Genomic DNA, 19,303 nt, shown 5'->3' with positions numbered 1-19,303 from the left:
ATGAGGTCACCGATCTGCTGGATTACCTGCAAGTGGGTCACCAAGGGGATTGCTATTACGGGGGCGGAAAATCTGGGGAAATTTACGTAGCTGCGTTTCCAGGACACAGACAATATTGAATTACGCCACATCTGTGTCTTCCGCATGAAGTCCGACCCGCTCTGCAGAAATGTAATTTGGCGTGCCCTGGCGGAATGAGAACCCTGGACTGACCACGTGGTTTGTTTCATTGCTGGATCAGAAGCGATATCTAATGCTTTTATGGGAGTGTGGTCTGGGTTGGAGGGAAAGGTCTCTGCCGGGCTTATGATGTGTGGTTGCCATGGCCAACAGGCGCGGGAAGCTCGCGCCTCCGTGTAGACACGCCGAGGCCCTCAGAGGCCCTAATCCTCCTCAGCAGGCCGACCTGCGAGATCGCACCCGGCCCTGTCCCGAGTGTTCTCACGGTCACACCTCGCCTCGACACGGCACCTCAGCCTTCGCCCTCCGGGGGTGGCATATTTTCTGGGTGACTCGTCTGGAGTCTGTGATGAATGCTGAATTCATGAGCAATGGCGGCAAGTGAGCTGGGAAGGGGGGGGGGGGTGGCACAAATCTTTTCTTTAAAAAATCAATAATTACCCACAACCCTTTTCCATTATAGTTTCCTGGATCAACAGTCTATTAAATGAATAATCAATACCAACAGGTATAGCTAATTGCTCGCAATTTTATTTTGTGATGGTCTTATTTTTTCTTTACGTCCACAGTAGCGTGACGCATTTTGTAACCTCCACAGATTATTCTGACATGGATGAATGTTTTGTTGACTGTGCCTGAGTCCAAGGAACTCTGATGAGAAAAGAGGGATTTGCCTTTAAGCATTGAGCTGCACACAAAAGGGGGCAGGTATCTACCCTCAGACCTGGTTATTGGTCTCACCCTGTTTTCATTTATTTTCATTGATTAGCAAAGTGTGTTAGATATCCACCGGCAAGCGCTATCCCGTCCTTCAGCTGCCTTTTAATTCTGCTTTACATCACAGCACTTTTTTTTTCTTGTCACATGAATGAATGTAAATAAGACTGAGCTAAATTTAGCAAAATCAATTCCGTAATTTAAAAGAATCGCCTACACTAAGTAGGTAAGCCCCTCAGGGCACTGATAACATAGAGACACAAAGCATTCCGTGGATATTACTAAAGGCTTCAGTTCTTCGGGAAAACGATATATGTATTACCAATGATTGTATAATCTCTGTTTTCCTTAATATACGTTACGTCTAACCTACTGTCACACCACTTAACGAAATGAAGAACTCCAGGTGATAATCCATACATAACTGACATCTAGTGGCTGATTAGCAAACTACAGGCACATGCTCCGGTTTCTGTCCTTGAATACAAACTTAATACAAATTCTGACATTTTCATTAAGCTTATGGATACTTAAATGTTTCGGCTTTTGTCGTTTGTTCATACTTCATGACCTTCAGGCAATCCCATCGAGAAATTTACAGTTGAGAGAGAGGGGGACTCAAGAGATGCACTAATGTTCAGTCACATGACTGGCAGAAAAGGCCAAGAGGGTTGATTAAGCCAAGAGAGCACTCACTGTGTAGATCCATATTATTAAAGGCTTTACTAACTTATTTGATCACCAGTGGTTCTAGATCTCCATTGAAAGCAGTCACTGGGTCAAGAAGGGGACAAAGGAGTGTCATCAGTGTGCACTCCTTTCTGATAAAAACTCAGCTTCTCGGTCACCACATCATTTACTGGCCTCAATATTCATATTTAAACACGCTTACCATGCCTTGGAAAAAGAATGTCCTTCATTATTAAAATAATGGAAAATGGTATTGGACTCACATGGCATTACTTTATCATACTTGAATTTTACATCTTTCCTGGCTGTCTGATTTATAATAATATAAATGCATGACAAATTTAACCTGACAGATTGGATGGGCATGAATGGACACTGTTCCGGAGCAGAATATTAAAGTCTTCTCCGGAACAAAAATGGAAGCCGGCACAATTGGCACATTTGTGGAGAATATATTCATTAGACCCAAGCTGCTGAATTTTGAACAAGTTGAATAAAATGCAGTAAGTGATATCAGCTGGAATTACATTAATTGAGACCTGCAAATAACTGCATGGAGGAATCAAGTGAAAGATCTTCTACAACAGGCCAGGCTAAATTAATATTCACTCTGTGACAGAGGATACTGGCCAAGGTTAGAAATCATTTTGCATTTTCTTTCTGTAGCAGTAATACTTTTGGCAGAATATGGTTTCTACCTCGAATTAACAAATTGCCCTTGACACAAATGACATTGCTATTTCAGTCCACATATAAAAATACAATAACGCATATCAATAATAAGCAATAACACAAAGCTGCAACGCCTTCATTGTGAATGCTTCGTAAAGTAGCACATCAACATAGCTGGGCAGCATATCGACTTCTTTGGTAATCGGGTTAGCGAACAACTTATTTGAGACAGCTAAATATCATAAATATTAGTCAATATTACAATAACTTTAAAATAAGTTAGCAATCAGTTGGCTCAAACACAAGAACGTTGTACAAATACGATTTTCTTTCTGTTTGGTTAGCTTCTTAGCGACTCCACACAAGTCAATGGTAATTTGTGTAAGTGGGCCAAAACACCAAGAACTCGCGTGAATTGCATACTGGGTTGTGTAGTCCTCGTGACGAGCCTGTCTCGCGTATGAACTACAATGCCTATCAAAGCGCACAACAAGGACCGTGAAACCTCGCGCCACGGGGCATGCGCAGGGGACACCTTGCACCTCATCTTCATGCTGCTAAGCTTCGCTCGAATAAAACAAGAGCTGCTTGGACGACTACAATCAAAAAACTGCGGGAGACACAGAGGAAGTAATACGTAAAAATATTTATTTTTCGCGCTGTAACTAGCGTTTGTTGATGTTGAGAGCTTTACAGGCATGCTTCAGGTGTATATAATTTTTAAAGAAAATGCTTTGAACCTGGCGAGCTGGTTGCTACCTCAGTTTCAACAAAGCTGCCTGTCGCAACAATGCAACAAAGCCTGGTTTCGTTAGGTGTTTATGTTGTGCGTGAACTTGAGCGTGAAATAGAGAAAGTGCAACAAACTTAGTGAATGTATGATTTACTTCTAGTGGAGCGTTTGCTTTATTTTTGTGCAGGACGGGCCCTTTGATTGTGGGGAAATGTGCAGCGCAGTTGGCTAAGTCGACTGCGATTCAGACTGGCGAGCGAGCTCCCCTCTGCCCGCCATCTTTAGGAGGATGTGCGGGTAATGTGTGTTTTACAGAGAGTAGGGGGTGAGTGTGTGGGCAGTGTGTTTTACACTGAGCGGGAGTGAGTGTGTGAGGACAGCGTTGTGCACAGAGCAGGAACGAGTGTGTGTGGTGAGTGTTTTCGATGTGTGTGTATTTTAACAAGCAGGAACGAGTGTGTTTTTAAACGGCTGGACTATTGACATACGCGGGGAACCGTGTATCGTTAGTCTGCAGTTGTAGCTAAATATTGTTTTACAACGTACCTAGGTCGCATTTGATGGTGTTTGCGGTTGTTAATGCCCCTCTAATGTGTTCATGTGAAATGCGAGGACCGAAGTGCATTTGAGCGCTTTTTTCAATAAATGTATCTTAGCCTGCTAGCATTAGCCATGTCGTTTATTGGCTAGTCCTCAGGTTGTAGTTGGCCAACTATGTTTTGTGTACGTTTGTTTTGGAAGTTATTAGTCATGCAAACGGATGTACCGTTAGGCAAAGGCAGTTCAAAGCAGATTTTTTCATGTGTTTGCCGTCGGTCGTTGGAATATTTTGGTAGATAGCATACATGCTAGTTCGCTTAGCCGCCAAATAAATGTCATTTATTGTGTGTGTTGCGCGGGAGTGTCTTTCCCCGCTACAATCGCAACACAACGGATGTATTACTCAATATCGCTAACTTTTTAAGAACTACAGCTACGAATGAATGTCGTCTACTGTTAGGTATGCGTCCAACTTTATCGGTGATTCATTACAATTTGTTACAAATGTCGTTAGCTATGATCACCCGTTAGGCTATGCTGTGCGCTAACAAGCTGTGTAACTAATGTTTTCAGTCAAGTTATTCGGTGCACCCGCAAGAGTTTCATCCAACATTGTAGTTTGCAGTTTAGGGTTTTTTTTTTCCTTTTGCTTTTGTGTTCTTCCCCGCCTAGCAAGGTTGTTAATTAATTTGACTGCATAACCAGTTTGAGGCTCAAGTCTTTCCTGTGGCTTCACAGTGAAACTAACTGCATCGATGTTGGTTTAACTTTGCTTTCCCCAGTTGAAAGCCATTGTTTCGATAAGCTTGAAATGTTTGTGTGACGTGTAGCTTACATGTCGCCTTTATAAAAGCACTATTACAGCTGTATGTTGTTTTTCTCTGGAGTGCTTTGCAGAATGTTGGTTTCTTTGCTCTACAAACTCCTTTGAATGAATTAAACTTTTTAAATCTTAGACTAGACGTGGGCTTAAGTTTAAAAAGTAAATTGCCTGTATACAAGTGGTCAGACGGACGGCTGCGGATGCATTCATAGATATTAAGCGCTAGGTAATTAGTCCTTCCCCTTTGCAGAAAGTTGTATTATAATGGAATTTCTGGTCGTGTATAGTTTGTGCTCGCGGAAACTCCTCCCCCAAGATGAGAAGTTTTCCCACCCGAACACTCGGGGACTCCGTTTATGATGCCTGTCGCGCGCTAGCTGTCTCCGAGGAGATCCCTCTTCGTCAGGCCGTGCCTAGTTTTTTAAAAATACGCAGGACAATCGAGGGTGCTCACACTGGTGTATAAACTGCGGTCCCACCCACACTCGGGGAAACATAACAAAGCTGCCGGTGTGGTTTTCATTTTAGTGTCACTTTTGGCCGCTTTGGCTAAAGTTCTAACTAGCCAAAGCGAGACACGGAACACACCTTGTGAGACTGAGCTAGACAGTCAATAAACGAGTCCGGCAACGTCTTTTTCAGTGCATATCTTAAATTCCTTTGAGGAAATTGTAGTCTGATGTTAGTTGTTTAGGGCAGTGTCTGCCGCCTGTTGTTAAAACAGGGCTGTTTTCTCAAGTGAACTAGATGCGCCTGAAGTGGAGAACACTGATTGTAATCGGCTGGACAGTTTCTGATCATAGGCCTTTTCTGATTTGATGAGTTTCTTTCTGTCTTTTTGTGTGGCTATTTTCTGTTAAAGCAGAGTTTCTGCTTAGTGGTAGAGATGGATTTGGCCCCGCAGAAATGATCTGAGTGGCATATCGTCTATGTGTTTAAGCTGTGAAGGTGACAGTCTGTAGTGTAGAAGTCATTAATTGAACTCAAGTTTCTTGTGTTGGGTTGTTGTCTGAGGTAGACATTACATGAAGCTCGGAGGCTTTATTTTCATACCAGAAACGAGTCACTAAAATGGCTGATTTTGGCAGGGAATCGCTAACGTAGCCCTGACAAGCTGCTCTTGATGAATGTGTGCGGGTAACGCCCTATCAGATTGTCACTGACTGGATGCTTCCCCGATCTCGTCTGTTTGGTCCCGTCAGAGGTCAGAGGTCAGGCCCTGAGATGGGATGCGTGTACCCCCAGCGGAGGACCGAGCTGAGAGAGAGACGCGCCACTTGCTGAAGAGACGCAGAGTCCGGCCCCTCCCCTCCCCCACCCCTCCTCCTCCTCCTCCCCCACCCCCAGGCACAGAGAGCCAGAGCGTGCCCCATCCCCCACACCCCCCCCGACCCCGCCGAACATGTCTGCGGTCACGCCCCCGTCCAGGCCCCGCCCCCTGGAGTCAACCCCCCGCCCCCCGAGGTCACGAACCCCGGCAAGCCGGGCAGGAAGACCAATCAGCTGCAGTACATGCAGAACGTGGTGATGAAGACTCTGTGGAAGCACCAGTTCGCCTGGCCCTTCTACCAGCCGGTCGACGCCATCAAATTAAACCTCCCGGTGAGTGCGCCTGTCAGCAAGCCTGTCATTCATCAAACTATCTTTAATTTTTTATACTTCTTTTTCGAGGCTTTTATTTTGTATTTGATGGCGGTGTCTTGGTTGTCATCTACAGTCTGGCTTTGTTCCATCGCTCTGGTTACATACTTTATCTTTCACGTCTTTTCATAACGTGACATTATACTCCAACGTGTTGTGTGAAAATGAACCGTTTTTCATTTGACAGCAGAATGCCATAATTGGAGACTTTTTTCAGCGATACCAGCTTTATTTTGACTGCTTGTATGTAGACTGTGTAAATGCTTCAGCAAGAGCTGCAGTGTAGTGTAATGCTTAGAGAACTGGGCTTGTAATTCCAAGGTTTTTATTCATTTTTATTTAACCATTATTTAACCAGGGAAACCCCATTGAGATTGAAATCTCTTTTGCAAGGGGGACCTGACATGAAACACAGTTACCAAACAAGACTTACACCTAACAAAATGTACAAACGGGGAATGACAGAGGTGTAACAATAATTAAAAGTAGAGAAGAGGTTAAAAGCCGGAGCATACTTCAGTCACAGAGTCATGAATTGCATATTTAAAGTCCACAATTGAAATTCATTTGTCAAGTTTAAAATTCTTTTGCAGATTGTTCCAACTATAAGGTACAAAATATCTGAAACCCATCCTACCAAATTCAGTAGTGGGACGAGGGTCTTTAAAGAGTATTACGTCCCTAGAGCGGAGGTGATAACTGAATTTCTAATAGGTCACACTAAGGTTAGTGTGTTTGATTTCCAGCTGGGTTGTTGCAGTTATACCCTTGAGCAGGGTACTTATCCAGAACTGCTTCAGTAAATATCCAGCTGTATAAATAGTTTGTATGTAAATAAAGTAGTCTGATGAAATTGCTCTGGATTAGTGTGCTTGCTAAGAGCCTTAATGTAATATATATAGTATTAAAATGTTTTTCTTATCTGACACCATAACAATGGATCTCTCTCTTATGCAGGATTTATTCAGTCTCGTAGACTAGACTGTATAAATACATCAGTATGTATAAAACGGCACTGAATGGTGTTAAATTCTAAACCCCTTTCCGTCGTGAAACAGGATTATCACAAGATAATCAAGAGCCCCATGGACATGGGGACCATAAAGAAGAGGCTGGAGAACAACTACTACTGGAGCGCCAGCGAGTGCATGCAGGACTTCAACACCATGTTCACCAACTGCTACATCTACAACAAGGCAAGTCCCCACAGTGCAGGTTACATTACAAACACCATGTTCACCAACTGCTACATCTACAACAAGGCAAGTCCCCACAGTGCAGGTTACATTACAAACACCATGTTCACCAACTGCTACATCTACAACAAGGCAAGTCCCCACAATGCAGGTTACATTACAAACACCATGTTCACCAACTGCTACATCTACAACAAGGCAAGTCCCCACAATGCAGGTTACATTACAAACGCCATGTTCACCAACTGCTACATCTACAACAAGGCAAGTCCCCACAGTGCAGGTTACATTACAAACACCATGTTTACCAACTGCTACATCTACAACAAGGCAAGTCCCCACAATGCAGGTTACATTACAAACACCATGTTCACCAACTGCTACATCTACAACAAGGCAAGTCCCCACAATGCAGGTTACATTACAAACACCATGTTTACCAACTGCTACATCTACAACAAGGCAAGTCCCCACAATGCAGGTTACATTACAAACGCATGTTCACCAACTGCTACATCTACAACAAGGCAAGTCCCCACAGTGCAGGTTACATTACAAACACCATGTTTACCAACTGCTACATCTACAACAAGGCAAGTCCCCACAATGCAGGTTACATTACAAACACCATGTTCACCAACTGCTACATCTACAACAAGGCAAGTCCCCACAATGCAGGTTACATTACAAACACCATGTTTACCAACTGCTACATCTACAACAAGGCAAGTCCCCACAGTGCAGGTTACATTACAAACACCATGTTTACCAACTGCTACATCTACAACAAGGCAAGTCCCCACAGTGCAGGTTACATTACAAACACCATGTTCACCAACTGCTACATCTACAACAAGGCAAGTCCCCACAATGCAGCGCTGGGTCACTGCTGGTTACATTACATTCCGCCTGTGGGAGAGAGTCGCTAACCAAGAGAAGAACGTCATTCTTTGGCTTCAAAAGAAGTGAAAGAACTGAAAGGGAAAGCTTGTTTATTTTTTACTGGTGCATCATAGACCTCAACCAATTAGGATCTTGTGGAATGGAGTTAGTGGAGTTGGCGAAGGTGCTGATTGGCTGTGTGTTTTGGGTCTTTTCCCCCCGCCCCGCCCCTACACCTCTAGCCCTCGGATGACATCGTGCTCATGGCTCAGGCCCTAGAGAAGATCTTCCTGCAGAAAGTGGCCATGATGCCCCAGGAGGAGGTGGAGCTGTTGCCCCCCGCCCCGAAGGTCAAGGGGCGGAAACCCCCCGGCACAGGTCAGTCCCCCTGCCCCACTCCCCCCTCCACCTGCTACCCCACTGTATCGGAAATTGGGCTGTTTGCACTATGTTCGAAAACATGGCCAACTTCAGTTTTTTTGAATCTCCCTTCAATTCAATTTATTGTCATTATACCATTCCAGTATAACAAAAAGTCTTGTTTGCCAGTCTCTCTGGTGCAACTAGAAATAAAATGACAAAGACAAAACACAATAAGTGAAAAAAAAATAATAGAAAAGAGTTTTAAAAAACTAAAAGTTATGTATAAAAACTGCAAGTCCTCATACATAGCCATCTTCGAAAGTCTTGCAGTGCCATTAAAAAATTCCCGTTGTTGCACAACCCGTGTCCATAGTCAGGCTTAGTAATCAGTGTGTGGGGTGGGTGGGGGTCACTAGCTTTACAGCTCTTGGAAAGAATGTGTTCTTCATTCTGCTGGCCCGTGACTGTATGATCCAGTATCTCCTACCAGATGGCAGGGGGTCAAACAGGTGGTGGCTGGGGTGTGATGGGTCCCTGGTGATGCAGTGGGCCCTCAGACATCTCTTGTCAAAGATGTCCTGTATGGGTGGTAGTGCAGTTCCAGTTGAGAAGACCAAGGGCTTGTAGTTTGCCGACCAGCTTTGTAGGAATGATGGCCGATTGTCTGTTCAAGATCAGAACATGTTGACCTTTCAGTTGGTTTGATCCATGGTAATATGTATTGCATATGGGGTAGGTAGGAAGTGATTCCAAAAGAAAAGGTCTTGTTTGTTGTTCAGACATGTCATCTGAAGTTGAGTCCTACAGCCAAAGTTCAGAAGGGCTGTTCAGTAGACTTGGTTTTAAGAGGCCAGTGTTTGAGCCCGTGTTGCTCCGCCCACTCCGAGGTCTGATTGGCTCTTTCCGTCACATGTTCCCTCCTGCAGGGGGTCAGCAGGAGCCGGCCGTGTCCTCAGCCTCGCCTCCTCCGTCCTTCTCCAGCAGCACGCCCCCGGTGTCCCAGTCCCCCGTCATCGCCTCCACTCCAGTGCCAACCATCACCTCTAACATCCCCACAGTGCAGACCACGCCCACCGCCCCGCCCATGATGCCCGTAGTTCCCCCCGCGCAGCCTGTCATCAAAGTAAGCCCCGCCCCCCTCACAAACTCTCCAGTAGAGTAGAACCACAGCAGTGTGGGTGGAGCTTAAGAAAGCTAACGTCGAAACGCTTGTCTTCGTCTTCCTTTAAAACGTAATGCTTCGGGTGTTTTGTTGTTTTTTGCCTTATTTCATAACTTATAACAATCTGAAAAGCCTTTTTTTTTCATTTCTGTTTATGTAATTTTTTTAAAATTGAAAGATCGAAGTGTACTACACAAGATAGGGAACAATTTACAATAAATAACAAATACAGAGGACAACACGAGAGGGGGTAAAAAACACATGGGAATCACATAAGTGGAGTTGAAGAGGGGTGCCATTTTAGAAATGCACCCTCTCTCAGCTACATTAGGAAGGGAGCTACTTCAGAAATTAAAAATAGTAATAACCGCGAGTGTACGCACACGCTTGGCCGTCTTTGTCCCCCGCAGAAGAAGGGCGTGAAGCGGAAAGCTGACACCACCACGCCCACCACCTCCGCCATCACGGCCAGCCGCGGCGAGTCGCCGCCCCCCGTCCCCCCGGAGGCCAAGCCGGGCAAGGCGGCGGCGGCGGGGGGGCGGCGGGAGAGCACGGGGCGGCCCGTCAAGCCGCCCAAAAAGGACCTGGAGGACGGCGAGGCGGCGGCGACGGGGGGGCTGCCGGGGGGGAAGAAGGGCCGGCTGACGGAGCACATGCGCTACTGCGACAGCATCCTGCGCGAGATGCTCTCCAAGAAGCACGCCGCCTACGCCTGGCCCTTCTACAAGCCCGTGGACGCCGACGCCCTGCAGCTGCACGACTACCACGAGATCATCAAGCACCCCATGGACCTCAGCACCGTCAAGGTGTGTCCCCCTCAGTATTGGGGGTGTGGAGACTGTAGGCCTAGATGGTTCTTGACACAGTATTGGGGTTGTGTGAGACTGTGCTAGTGATCTGACAAGTTGGGTGACGTAGCCGATGGTTCTTGAACGTATGGGTTTTGGACTGTAGCTAATGTCTGACACAGTTGGTTGTGGGACGAGCCTGATGATCTGCACAGATGGGTTGTGTACTGTGCCAATGTTCTTGACACGGTATTGGGGTTGTTTGGAGACTGTAGGCCTAGATGGTTCTTGACACGGTATTGGGGTTGTTTGGAGACTGTAGGCCTAGATGGTTCTTATGGCTTTAGACAGGTATGATCTCTCATCCTTCTCCTCCCATGTTGTCATGGTGACACTGTCCGTTTCCTGTTTCCAGAAAAAGATGGATGAGCGGCAGTACCTGGACGCCCAGGGCTTTGCAGCGGACGTGCGGCTGATGTTCTCAAACTGTTACAAGTACAACCCGCCGGACCACGAGGTGGTCGCCATGGCCAGGAAACTGCAGGTAGGCCTCGGAATTTATCGCGGGCGAAGTGCAGGGTCGTCTTTTCGTGAAGTTGTCACTTGGCAGCTACTGTAAAACGATGTTTGCAGAGTTGACTGTTCTGGGATCAGTTGTGGTGGCTTTTTGCTTGGAATAAGAACATACTTGCATCGCCACATCATACGCTGACGTTAACATTCCATATAATAGTGAGAAATCAATACTGAGCACTGAGAGTTTGGCACTTTTCAGGGTTCCCTACAGAAATAACCACTATGACCACTGACTCTCAGCCCTTAAGAACATTTACTTCTGTACCTTCTGCCTTCATGTAAACAGACAGAATTCAGAAACGGCTTCACGCGTCCACAGGGTAACCTGGGGGAACTTTGCACAAACGCGTTTCTGTACACCCGTCCCGTCCGCACCCTTCCCCTTCCTCAGGACGTGTTTGAGATGCGCTTCGCCAAGATGCCGGACGAGCCGGCGGAGGCCAGCCCGCCCCTGGCCCCGCCCGCCGAGGGCGTGGTCACCAAGAGCCGGGAGAGCAGCGGGAGCAGCGGGGGGAGCTCCAGCTCGGACAGCTCCGACTCGGAGGAGGAGCGGGCCACCCGGCTGGCAGAGCTGCAGGAACAGGTGGGTGCGGAACAGGTGGGTTTCAGAGCCGAGGACCCGGGTCCCGAACCGCCCCAGCGCCGGGGGAGGGCCACGCCGTCCTCCCCAACCCTCCCCGCCATACACCCCCATCCCAGCATTTAGGCCCTCTTCCCCCTTACAGCTGCTTTACAGAGGGAGGGGGGGCGCTAGAGAGTATATCTGTCACATGGTTCATCATCCTCCTGTCCCTTTGCACTATAGCTGCCCCCCCTCCTCTCCCCTTAACACAGCCATGCAGTTCAGTCTTTAACCCCCCTGCCATATTGACAGGACTGAACGTTAACTCTCCACCACAGGGGTGTCCAAATCTTATCTGAAAAGGGCCGGTGTGGGTGCGGCTTTTTGTTTTAGCCCAGCGCTAACACACCTGATTCTAATCAAGGCCTTCATCGAAGGCCGTGATTAGCTAAGTGGTTAAATCGGGTCCCTTTTCGGATTAAGATTGGAACACCCTCTTGCTCTACCTCCTACAGTTCTGCATCCCTAGGCGGCTGTTGGCAGACATGGCTTGCGCGCGCTGCCCCGTAGCTTTGCGCTTTAACGGATTGTAGCGCTTGTGTTCATGTAAGCGGCGTCACGGCGCAGAGGTAGACTGTCCTAACGTTTGTTGACCTTTTCATGACCTCTGGATGACCCCCCACCTGACTTCACTTTGGCTTTTTTACCAGCGATTCTCTGTGGAGCGCCCCAAGGGTAACGGGTGCGCCGAGCGTTTTCAGGTGATTCGCCTCCTCCCTCCCGGTCCCCACTAACTCCTCATTGGTCTGATTTGTGCCCCCTCTCCCCCCCCTCCCCCCCCCCTCCCCATCCCCTCGTCCTGTCGTGCCAGCGATAGAGGGGTCCCTAGTGGTGGCGCGGGGGCTTCTGGGTGCAGAGGAGCTTTTGGTCTGGTTTTCCTTTTCCCTCCGGTATCTTGCGTGGGGGGAGGGTGGGGGCAACAGCCTTCTTTCACTCTGCCCTCCCCGGTCCTGTCCGCATCATTGATTGGTTGGTGTCGCTTGATTGATCTGAGGGGAGGAACAGCTGAAAGGTTTTTTTTTTTTTTCTTTTTGAAGGGGCCTGTTTGTGATCATTTCCTAATCTTAGCCATGCTTCATAATTTTCCAGCATTACCGTTTTCCTGAAGGTCTCTCCCCCCCCTCCCTTTTCATTCTCTTAACTAATTACTGTCTCAGGTTTTGAAGACCTCTTGGAGTGCTTAGTCTAATTCCTCAGCTTCCTGGGTCCTGCAATCACTGTTGGGTTGCAATTAACAGACATGCTGATTTTGTTTTATTTGTTGAAAATATCAGATCAGTACTGCTCTGAGATTTGAAAGCAAAATGAATCACCTGTGACCAGTATTGTCCTTCTTTGATGGGGATATGTCTGCATTTGTCTCACTTGGTGGACCATCGATGGGAAATTAATGCGAAATGACACTTAAGGGTTGATTGTCTTGTGCGTTTTGCAGTATCTGATCTTGCTATTCTCAAAATGCGCTCTGTCTCTCCAATCTAAGCATGGCAGTCATACACACGAGCAGATGGATGAATGAGATCACTACCAGTTAAAAGTAGAGATAATGCCCATTACTTTCCAAGTTAATTCTTAGTCAAGCACTACGTAAGCAATGAGAATATCACCCTGCAAGAAAGTGCACAGTAACATACTTTTAAAGACCTTTTAAGACTTGCAGTGTACATAGATTGAATGAAAGGTGTAAAGATGTGAAACGGCAGATTTTTGCCGTTATTTCAGCTTCACTGGTGCCGGAGTTGTGTTTCGGTATAAACCCCTCCCCCGCCTCCCTCTCTCCTCAGCTGAAGGCCGTTCATGAGCAGCTGGCCGCCCTGTCCCAGGCGCCGGTAAGTAAACCAAAGAAGAAGAAAGAGAAGGAGAAGAAGAAAAAGGAGAAGGACAAAGAGAAGCACAAAGCGAAGGCGGAGGAGGAGAAGAAGCCCAAGCAGCCGTCCGCCCTGCCGGCCAAGCAGCCGGCCCCGCCCAAGAAGCCTCCGGCACGGAAGGCCAACAGCACCGTCACGGCAACCAGGTATTACCCCCTCTCCCGTTTGTCACGGCCCGTACTGCCCTTTTACACTCGCCGTCAGCAACCAGGTACTGCCCTTCCCGCTGTTTCACGCACCAGTACCCCGCGTCATGGCAACCAGGTACTGCCCCCTTTTACCCCGCTGTTGTCACGGCAACCAGGTACTGCCCCCCTTTTACACCGTCGCCGTCATGGCAACCAGGTACTGCCGCTTTTTACTCCGCCACTGTCACAATAACCAGGTACTGCCCCTGTAATACCATCATGGCAACCAGGTACTGCACCTGTAACATTGTCACAGCAGCCCGGTTCTGTGCCTGTTAGAACACCACCACCATCATGGCAACTGGGAATTGTGTTATGAATGGTGTTACTTTACTGTGGCAACCAGCACACACAACATACACAATCACCCAGAACCCCCGAGCTGAAGAACTGTAATTTGGTCGCCCCTCTCGACGGCGTCCCAGTAACGACCGCGTCGTTAACGGCAGATCCCCTCCCCCCTCGAAATCTGACAGGCAGCCAAAGAAGGGGGCGAAGGGGGGCGAGCGCGAGTCGGAGGACGAGCCCCCGCTGCCCATGACGTACGACGAGAAGCGGCAGCTGAGCCTGGACATCAACCGGCTGCCGGGCGAGAAGCTGGGCCGCGTGGTGCACATCATCCAGTCCCGCGAGCCCTCGCTGCGCGACTCCAACCCCGACGAGATCGAGATCGACTTCGAGACGCTCAAGCCGTCCACGCTGCGCGAGCTGGAGCGCTACGTCAAGTCCTGTTTACAGAAGAAGCAGCGGAAACCGCCGCGTGAGTCTCCCCTCCGCTACGCTCTGCTCCTCTTTCCTCCTCTCTTTTCCTCTCTTCCCTTTCCCCTCCGCTCCTCTTTCCTCCTCTCTTTTCCTCTCTTCCCTTTCCCCTCCGCTACGCTCTGCTCCTCTTTCCTCCTCTCTTTTCCTCTCTTCCCTTTCCCCTCCGCTACGCTCTGCTCCTCTTTCCTCCTCTCTCTTCCTCTCTTCCCTTTCCCCTCCGCTACACTCTGCTCCTCTTTCCTCCTCTCTCTTCCTCTCTTCCCTTTCCCCTCCGCTACACTCTGCTCCTCTTTCCTCCTCTCTCTTCCTCTCTTCCCTTTCCCCTCCGCTACACTCTGCTCCTCTTTCCTCCTCTCTTTCCTCTCTCCCTTTCCCCTCGTCGCTCTGCTCCTCTTTCCTCCTCTTTTCCTCTTCCTTTCCCCTCCTCGCTCTGCTCCTCTTTCCTCCTCTCTCTTCCTCTCTTCCCTTTCCCCTCCGCTACACTCCGCTCCTCTTTCCTCCTCTCTCTTCCTCTCTTCCCTTTCCCCTCCGCTATGCTACTCTTTCATCCTCTCTCTTCCTGTCTCTTCCCTTTCTCCTCCGCTAGCGTTTGAGGCTTAACACTCTACAGCGCCCCCCCTTGCATTGGAGCCTGCTGCGTTCTCCTGTAGCCTTCCGGTTAGCTGTAGCGCGCGTCGCTTTCCGTGTCGTAAACGAGTACATTTTTAAAGTTTATTGCAGTAGATGTGTAGTGGTACTTCTGCACTGCTTGGCCTGCGGTTCCCATTTAGCTTATCCTGCAGCTGCTGTCATTTAGCAAGAATTCAGAATGTCAGTTTGGCTCGTCCAGTCTGACTGTCCGTAAAGTTTTTATTTTAGATCAACTTAGATTTTCAGCTCCTGTCAGTCTTACGGGGGGCCTGGTTTTAAACGTCCCATCAGTGAGCTTAGTTTAAAGGCGACTTCCCTTAGTTTGGCTCTGGTGCTGTGTTTGGTTTGGTGCTGACGGTCCTCTCCTCCCCCCCCCTCCCCCCCCCCACAGAGAAGGGCGGCTCGGGCGGCGGCGGCCCCTCCAGGCTCAGCGGGACCAGCAGCTCCTCGGACACGGGCAGCAGCAGCTCCAGCGGCTCCAGCTCGGACAGCACCGACTCCGACTGAGCCGCCATCGCCGTCGCCAGCCTTCTACTTCCTGTCTGTTTTTCTTCTTTTAAAAAACAAAAAAACAAAAAAAAAAAAAAAATCTTTTTTCTGTTTTTCATTTTTAAATGGAACATTGTATGCAGGTGTGGTTGTTTTCCCCTCTGAGACTTATGTTTTATATAAAAGTACAATAAATTAAAAAAAAAAAACAAAGCAACGCCACGCCAAAGAACATTTAAGGTTTTTTTTAAATGTTTTGGTGGAGACACGAGAACGGTGAGGAGCTTGGTTTGACTTGACGGGGTCGAGGGGAACTTCTCTGGCTTTCAAAGGGAGCGGTCTGATACCAAGCGAACAAAAATTTGTTAAAAAGAAAGAGAATAAAAAAACGCATTTAAAGATTCTTTAACTGGATGAATGAAAGGAGATTTTTTACTTTTATTTTTTTGGGGGGAAGGACCTTGCCCAGTGAATTTAATCTCAGAAAGTCGTTGATCAAAATGGCGTCTGTGTTCAACTTTCTAAAAACGATCTGGCGAAGTCGCGTCTGCGCTTCAGTGGAGTGGAGGGAGTCGTCACGGCAACATCACCTGGACCCAACCTCTCAGCCAATCGCGTCACACGGTCCCCGCAAACCTCATCACATTCCACAAGTGTCCAACTGTCCATATTCCTGTGCATCGACCCTTTCCTAATTTATTTGACGTCTTTACAAAGAACATGGTTATAATTTGCTCAAACAACAAACAAAATAATTAGGTGTTTGCCAACACAAAGAATGTGAATTTTTGCTCCACTCTACAGAGATCCAGCCCCCCCCCCACCCACTTTCAGTGCTTCTTAACGAGTGTTAGGAGTTGCCAAGTGGCCACCAACGTTAGATCTGTTTCAGATAAGTTAATATGAAGCCATGCAATCTTCAAGTGATTAGTTAGGGAGCAATGCATTGCATCAGTTCAAGGTGGCTGGGAAATAAATTTTAAAAATCAGTTTATCCCCACCTGTGTTAGACGCTAAGCTTTCAAGTAATTAACTTTTCAATCATTTTTTCCCCCCCTGTCGACACCATACATGGGAAGTGTTTGACCTCGATTCTGTTTGACCATGGACTTTTTATAACTGGGATTAGTGGCTGTACAAATATCAAATTTCAGTGGCATCGCAAACATGTCATGTAGAGATCTTCACTTGTGTGTTAGAATGTATTTGAGCTGTTTGGGGGGGTGTCTGTTCAAAGGATGTTTGGGCGTGTCGGTGTTCTTTTTTGGGAAAGGGAAGGTGGCTTTGAGTGTTTCCCAGTTTCTGTTTTAAGACGATGCAGTATTTGTGATTGAATACAAATTTAAAGTGATCCCCCCCCTCCCCCCCTCAGCCAGATGCCTGTGTGTGTTACCAGAGATGAGCATTGTTGTATAAAATTATTTTTGGGGAATGTGACTGAAGTTTTATTCGTAGAATTGAGATTGCTGTTTTAAGATTTCCTGAGAAGCAGTGCATCGTTTACTCAGTTTCAGCTTTGTGGGATGTTCACATGTTTTCTGTGTCGCTTTAAAACGGTTAGCTTCCATTTTTGCTGTCTTTCTTCTTTTCTTTTTTTACACCTGAAAGCTCTAAGGTTATATCGCCATGCATTATCACAGAACCGGATGGTGCATTTGGGTTGTGTGCTTGTGTTACGCGTGTTTTACGAGATCATTTTGGTCTACCCTTGACCTCCACCAAGTCCCCAAATCTCACTGATGAATGTATGAAGTTGTGAATTAGACGGTCGTTTTGCACCTGCTAAGGAAATTGTTCTCATCAACAGTTTGCGGACACTGCCAAATTAACAGAAAGCAGTGTTAATCAATTCTTAAATGATCAGTGTGATACTTGGACCGCTGGTGTGCTCTGCCTTCAAATGACTGGGATGTTGTCACAAAATGGTAGAAATTCTCTGACTGCGCGCGGACCGCCCAAACAGGAAGTGGATACGAACGCATTGCATTGTGGTTACCACTTTTAATGTGAAACGTGAAAGCAAATCAGTTGCCCCTAGCAACAAGGGTAATATCACCGACAAGTCTTCCTTTCAAGGAATGTTTTTTTTTTTTAAATTACATGTCTTTGCTAAATGTCAGATATGGCTTCTAAATTACTCCACCTCGTTAAATGGGTTTAAATGCATTATTTTCAAAAATTATATTATTTTTTCCTGCTGCAACCAGTTCCTACCTTGGTTTGACATATGAAGCTAAATCTGTATAAAAATGCTCAAGGGGGTGAGGTTTGGGTTAACTGTTGTCATGGTAATGAGTCTTACAGCAGTGGCAAACTGCAAAACTCCCCAATTAAATCAGGAAAAAGTGCATTTCTCCATCACACTAATGCTTTCCCGTGTACAGCACCCTGATGGGTTGTCCTTTGAATGATGTCACAAGTTTTGAATGATAGAAAATAATTATATATAAATATTATATATAAATATATATATTCGCCACTTTTTAGTTTATTTTAGGCCCCTATCAAAATGCTATTATAGTTCATTTTATATAAAACAAAATAAAAAAAAACAAAAAAAACAAAGTTTACTTTTTATGTATGATGTGCATGCAGGCTTATTGGAACTTTCTTATACCCTTTTTTGAGCTGTTTATAGTAACTTTCTGTAAATGTCAGACATTGAAAAGATGGAGGATTCTGTGTAGATTTAGGTTTGTGTACTGCAATATGGGCCCCGGGGGGTTGGGTTGGGGGGGGGGGGAGGGGTTGTGTGGGTGGTGGAGGTGACCCTGGAGAGGAATTTGAAGCTAATATCAGATGTAACGGGTAACCTGGAGACTCCAGGCCAAATGGTTACTTTTCTTTTTTCATAAATAAACTACAAAAAACCTATTACTGTGTGCCCTGTTACTGCTTGACGCTTCTGCCCCAGAAGTGAACGGGTTGGGTGGCGTTCTGTTTCGATGCTCTGTTTGCTCCGGTGTTGGCTCTGTTGTCGCCGTGTTTCAGATAGGACCCAAATCAGCCTGGTCTTATGTTATGGTTTCCCAACTGTTATTTGAGCTATGTGGCAATAATATCTTGACTTGATTGATTGATAAATTGACAGGCTTTCATTGAAGACCAAAATGACAACTGTCGAAATCTGGTTAACGCAAGGTCTGCCCGCGGGAAACGAAGGTTTAAATCAGAAAAATGGCAATGAGCAGATTCCACGTTATGAGTAAATTTAAATTTCAGAAACTTGTACACACGCACGGTCAGTTACCTTAACTGAGTGTAGGTCGGAGTGCAACAAAGACCCGCACCGGCAGGGATGGCCTTGTCTTAAATTCTTCCCTCTGAAAAGTTACCGGTGTTTTTTCATTCATGTGTCTGCGTGCGTAGTTTGCAGGTGTGGAGTCGGAACCATGGGCATGTGTGAGATTGACTGGAAGAAGCACTACTCAGAGTGTCTGTCTTCAAAATACATTTGCATTCATATGGTCCGAGAGTTTGCGTTCTAGAGGGAAACTGGGATTTCTCCTGGACCATCACAGTGGATAAGCTGCAAAAAGTTTAATCGTTTTTGTTTTACATCAAATGTCTGGCTGGAATACTGGCTTGCATTCACCTAACATGGGCGGTGTAGTTGGAATTTCCTTAAATTCACTGAACAGTCACGAATCCAGACTCTGACAATCTGTTAGGTTTCATATAATTTAAATTTAAAACCTAGGACTGTAAAGCATTTCAGTTGTATATGGAATTTGATTGGTTCGTGGTGACCACGTTTCTTCAATGATGCTACGAACACACG

At 46.7% G+C, this 19,303-nt stretch overlaps 1 pseudogene; it reads left to right on the top strand.

Annotated features, from left to right (window-relative positions):
* The first annotated feature begins 2,754 nt into the window (after positions 1–2,754).
* Positions 2,755–18,396, top strand: LOC135239207 (bromodomain-containing protein 3-like; annotated as a pseudogene).
* Positions 18,397–19,303: the final 907 nt, after the last annotated feature.

The sequence above is a fragment of the Anguilla rostrata genome, chromosome 14 (assembly GCF_018555375.3).
Source record: "Anguilla rostrata isolate EN2019 chromosome 14, ASM1855537v3, whole genome shotgun sequence".
Lineage (NCBI taxonomy): Eukaryota > Metazoa > Chordata > Actinopteri > Anguilliformes > Anguillidae > Anguilla > Anguilla rostrata.
This window is presented reverse-complemented; position numbering and strand designations above follow the sequence as displayed.